The sequence below is a fragment of the Chionomys nivalis genome, chromosome X (genome assembly GCF_950005125.1).
Source record: "Chionomys nivalis chromosome X, mChiNiv1.1, whole genome shotgun sequence".
NCBI lineage: Eukaryota > Metazoa > Chordata > Mammalia > Rodentia > Cricetidae > Chionomys > Chionomys nivalis.
In genome coordinates, this window is record NC_080112.1 from 72115092 (window position 1) to 72121401 (window position 6310).

A 6310-nucleotide genomic window follows, 5' to 3' on the forward strand; every position below is an offset into this window, starting at 1 on the left:
TGTAGATAGTTTTCTTATATTAAAGTCTTTTTATTTTTGACAAGAAGGAGAAATGTACTGAGTGATATTTCATTTGTATTTTAGTAAATAAAGCTTGCCAAAAGATCAGAGGGTAAAACAGCCCCACTGTATGCCATGGATGGGCTCCCATTTTCTAATGCCTTTCTTTAGAAATTTGAAGCTTTCATTGTAGACATCATTAATTTCTTGAGCAAGAGCAGGATCAATAATTTCACAAAGAGGCAGGATACAAAACTAATCTTATAAAATTAGTAGTCTTTCTATATACCAACAAGAAAAATGCAGAGAAAGTGATCATGGGCATACTCCCATTCACAATAGGCTCAGAGAAAATAAAATATTTTGGAATGAACCTAATCACGGAGGCATGGCTTTGTTGGAGGCTCTGTGTCTCTGCTTCTAGTACTCTTTAGGCTTGGTTTGGTAGACATGAAATTTTGGAGGCTGTTTATACCACAAACAGTTTTTCTTGCTCCTTAAACCATGGTGGATGGTTCTGCTGGGTACCACAATCTAGGTTGCCGTCCTCTGTCTGTGTCCTGAGGTTCAACTGGGTAGTTCTCATTAGAGACCATTTCTACAGGACTAGAAGATTTGGAGGAGACATGCTGTTTTGACCTTTCATATTATGTGGTTTTGTGATGTGTCCTAAGAATGTGGGCTTTATATTTATTGGTTACGTATCTGTTCTGGACACAGGTTGCTTGACTATGCACAGAATGTGTGTCTGGTCCCAAGTCTGGAGGTTGGAAAGGCATGGGCAAGGTTCCTCAGATTGGGCTAAATCACTGGGCATGGGACTCAAGTTCTGGCTGAGGGTTAGGGTAAGTGTAGGAGGCTTATGGATAAGAAGATGGAGTTACTAGGCTGGGCTGGGCAGGGCAGGTTTGCTGGCCTGGCTGGGAAAATGTAAGGGCTCAGGAGACCACCTCTAATGCTTCTAAGAGTTGTGAAATGGGAGTGTAAAGGACATTCTATGTGATGTTTCACTCACACTACCTGAAAACATCAGCCCCCTTTCCATATGTCCCCTCTGGTACATAATATGTGACTTATTAACAAGTCTTGCACACACACTGCTGATAGCATATGACTACTTTTTCTGTGTGTTTCTAGTTCCATTCTTGATAGATAATGTGCAAAATTTCTGATAATTCATCTGTGGGATCTGTTTTGCCACTAAAGAAAGTGATTGATTCAAGGTAGAAACTGTGAAGCTGTTTACACTTATCCCATCTGCCTACCTCTTCCTTTAACTATGTCCATGTCCTGTGTAACAGGCAATGGTTTCTGGTGTTTATAATACTTCTGGGATCATGGCTGGTCCCTAGATTCCTTACTTTGTGGCTATGGTGGAGTGATTGGCCCATCTTAATACTTTGTGCAGCTTTCTGGTACCATGACCCACAAGTGAACCCTGGATGTTCCTACTGGATAAAAAAAAGTTGCCATGGTTTCTCCCTCCCAGTTATGAGTTTCTGAGTAGCTTCTGGACAAGAATGACTCAGTTCTTTCTGAAGTCCTCCCTAACTGGCAACTTTGAACCTCTTTCCATTCTCCAGATATGGACATTGTCTTGACATTTTATCAGTGTCCAGAGTATTACACAGAAAACTTGATTTTTTCTTTCACAGGGAATCTCGCTTTCCCAATTTTTATCCAAAATGTTACTTAAAGATTAAAACTGAGCAACTGCTTTTTGACATCTTCCTCCAGAACATTGCATGTGACTCTCAAGAACCCAAATAGTCGAAAGTAAAGGCTGAGTGGGACAATAGTTGTGATTGGTGCTTTGGATGTGCCTTCTCTGTTGTAGGCACTGCAAGCTGAAAGACCCCCAGTGCTGGGGAGACTATCACTCAAGTCTCGGGATAACACGAACCCCCAGTAACTCACGAGAAACCATCCTTGCTGCAATCACACGAGGCTTTAATCGATAAGACGAGACGAGAACCAGTGCACTGGGGCCGAGACTCATAACCCAGGGGAAGAGTTCGACCCCGAGTGACCGGGAGAACCGATTTTTAAGGGAAGAAACCACAGCCCAATGATCCGGAATTGGCAGGGAGTGTGTCACAGAAAATTCTGAAAATACCAGTGAAGATCACAAGGGGGCAACTCCCTGCCTCCCAGGACCACTCCCAAGGTCATAATCAGCTAGTTCCTAAAACATAGTACAATGACAATCACAAGGGGGAAACTCCCTGTTTCTCAAGATTATTCTCAAGATTACAACCTAACTTTATCTTCAGCTAGTACCTGAAACAGTCACTAACCGGCTAATCCTAGATTTTTGATTCTTCTCTTCCTGCTTGGATTTTTGGCTATTTTCTTCCTGCTGGGGGTGGCGGGGGGGGGGGGACCTGGATTTATCCAGGGCTTTCTTTGGGGATACCCAGAGTTATCTAGGTCTTTCAAAGCCTTCTCTGCAAAGACATAATAGCCAGTGGCTTTTCAGATCTACATCTATCTAGTTTAGTGCCATGCATCATCTCTCTAGTAGTAGCCCAATGTTAGGGGGCTTGAAGTATGCATGTGTATATGTGCCTTAGAAGGTATATTTGGTAAAATTTCTTGATCCCACCAAGATAACATTTTACTTTTGGTGATGGGGATTTCCTGTGTTTCTGATGGATACTGATCACATCTTCTATTTATGTGTACAAGTGGAATTTAAGGTAGAAATATTCAGTCTCTGCAACTGCAGAAAGACCCAAGTCAGGATGCTTTTAGGATTTATTTCCTTGGCACATATAAACATCTGTATACTAATTTCAGCCTCTGTGAACAAACAGCTTTAAACTAGGGTATCAGTAAGTTTCTTGATGGACTCAGTAGAGTCCTGTGCTGAAGGTAGAGTGGCACAAGACAGTAAGAGAATATTCTGGACAATTATGTTGTTTCATGTTCAAGAGGGAAGTCAAATACAAGCCAAGGTTTCACTATCTAGAATCCTCAGTGGGCTCAGTGTCTAAGGGTGAGAGATACACTGATACATAGGAGCGCTCTATGTAAGGAAGGAATTTCTGATCTACCACTCTGAAAAATTCACTTCTGAACTTTGCGTTCTCCTCATTTTGACACTGACAATACTGACTGTCTTAGTCACTGTTCTATTGCTGTGAAGAGACACCACAAGCAAGGCAATTCTTATAAAAGACAGAATTTAATTGTGAGCTTGCTTATAGTATTGGAGGGTTAGTCATTATCATTATGGTGGGGGCATGGCAGGGGCCATAGTGGGAGCATGGTGACATTCATGATCCTTATAAATCCTTTCAAAGAGTTCCACTCCTTAATGTCTAAGCATTAAAATATATGAGCATATGGGGGCCATTATTATTATTCAAATCACCACTCCCTGGCTTCTTATAAAAGAAATAATTTAATTCTGTGTTTGCTACAGTTTTGGAGGTTTAGTCCATCATGGCATGGACATAGAAGGAGCATGACAACACTCATGGTTCCTGAACAGTAGCTGAGAGCTACACCCTGTTCCATAGGCAGAGGTAGAGAGAGACTCTGGGCCTGGTGTAGTTTTTTGAAACCCCCCACTGACACACTTCTCTAACAAGGCTACATCTCCTAATCCTTCTAAAATCCTTTCAAATCCTTTCAAGAAATTCCCTGATGACTAAGCATTCAAATATATGAGCCTAAGGGGACCATTCTTATGCAAACCACACTGACATTGGTATTCTTGAAACTCATGATCCTAAATGGGGCTAATGAGTAGAAAAGACATTTCCCTCTTGAAGACTCTTCCCTGGGACCTTAATGTTGGCTTTCCTTTTCTATTTCTATTTCTAAGGCATAATTGTTGGTCACACACTTTAGCAGTGTGCAGTTGCAGGTCGCTATTCTGACCCGCTGTGTTCATATTTTATGGCATTACTTGAACTCATGAACTGTGGAGGTTATAATTTCTTCTGAGTTTGAGAAGAAATGTGACTGACTACCAGTAAAGCCATCAGAACAGACTTGATTCAGTAAGGACTGACAATAAAGGAAAGGGATGAGCTCCATTCTGATTTGTGTAGAGGTGATTTGCATATTGTAAGCAGAGTATGAGGAAGGGGAAAGTATGAGGACTCATGACAGTCAGTGAAGTTAAAAATAACAAAGTTGTGGCCAGTGTAAATATGATTAGGTTATCTGTTTTTGTGGCAGCCAACTGTGTGCATTCAATCTTCCTGCAGAATGAGAGACAGACTTTATCCTCCTTTCTTTTACTTTCTTTTTTTAAAGATTTATTTATTAGTTTGCGTACTGTGTTCTGCCTGTGTGTATGCTTGCATGCCAGAAGAGGGCACCAGGGCACCAGATCTCATTAAGATGGTTGTGAGCCACCATATAGTCCTAGGAATTGAACTCAAGACCTCTGGAAGAGCAGTTAGTGCTCGTAACCTCTGAGCAGTCCATCCAGCAGCCAGTGCTCTTAACCTATGAACCATCTCTCTAGTACATCTTCTCTTCCTACCTCCCTCCCTTCCTTCCTTTCTTTTAAACAGAATCACATTATGTAACTCTGACTGTCCTGGAACTCACATTGCAGACCAGGCTGAACTCAAACTCATAGAGATCAGTCTGCCTCTGCATCTGCCTCTGCCTCTGCCTCTGAGTGCTGGAGTTAAAGGTGTGCACCAATTGCCTAACAGACCTTACTATTTTTGATGATCATATATCAGAAAAAAAAATGTTCTCAGGCTCACAGAGAAGTCCTTCTGAGCTACCAACTATACATATTTCCTATTTCGGTTGTTTTTCAGTATATGCTTCAAGACAGAGGGTGCCACAGGCCTATCTTAGGTGATAGCATGATAAGGCTTTTGGCAGTGCTGAAATTTTCTTAGGCATTTTTTTTCTCATAATTATATGTCGAATTTAAAAAAATTATTATATATTTATAGTACAAAATAGTGGGTTTTGTTATGGCATCTCATACATGTATATCATGTAACTTGGTCAGATTCACTCCCCATTACACCCCTATTGTTCTCCTTCCAATTGGGCCTTTTCCTCTTCCCAAATAATCTTCCTTGTGCAGTTATGTCTTCTGTTTTTTTTTCTGGATGGTTCTTTTTTCTTTTATTGAAAATAGGGTGGTTTTTTTTTGTTTTGTACAATATGTTCTGATTACATGGAGGGAGGGGGCTGTGGAAGGGAATTCAGGAAAAGATAGATAAAATAAGTGGCATTTGAGGGGTAGTATGGGAAACTAATACAGTAGAAACTTTGTAAAATATATACATATATGAAGGCCATCTAAGTAAAATCACCAAATAATGGAGGAGACAGTGTCCTGATGAACTATCTTTTGTAACCAAACAAAGCATCCAGTATCAAAAGTAGGTTACATCTAATGGAGTTGTTGGCCAAAGGGCATCATGGAAATCCTCAAACAACCCAGGCTGTTGCCAAGACTATAGGTTTTTCTCTACAAATTGACAGCAAGGCCCCATTGCTGAAGACAACGCCTGTACAACTCTTTGAACATGGAGAAGTCCAGCTGGTGTTTATATAGAGCCTTCATCCCTATGTTCTGGCATCTTTGGTACAGAAAGGTACTCTGAATGCTACCAAAGGAGAAACATAAACACCAGCCCAGCCACAAACCCTTTAATCTACAATGCTGTGTTGCCTGCAAGATAGACTCAGGTAATGGTGTTACAAAGGTTGTGGGAGTAACCAACCACTATCTGATTTGACTTAAGGCCTGTTTCACAAAATGGAATTCATACCAGACACTGCTTGGGTGACCAAGAACCTGAGACTAGATAGTCCAGGGACTCAGGGTTAAACAAAATAATACTAGTCTAAAAGAAGAAAAGTGTAATGATAAAATTACTCCTAATGATAGTCTGTTGTATTCATAGATTAATGCCTTGTTCAGCTATTATCAGAGAAGCTTCCTCCTGCAGTACATGAGAATACATACAGAGACCCACAACCAGGCATTATGCAGAGAATGAGAGAACTTGGAACACTCAATCTTATACAGGATGTCTCTCCATCAAATACCTCCCTTCAGGGCTCAAGGAACCCTGTAGATGAGGAGGCAGAGAAAATGTAAGAGCCAGAGGGGCTGGAGGACACCAAGAAAGTAAGGCCGCCTGGTCTACAAGAGCTAGTTCCAGGACAGGCTCCAAAACCACAGAGAAACCCTGTCTCGAAAAAAACCAAAAAAAAAAAAAAAAAAAAAAAAAAAGAAAGAAAGTAAGGCCGTCTAAATCTACATGATCAAAGCTCATATGACATAATGACCTCACAGAGACTGAGGCAGCATGCA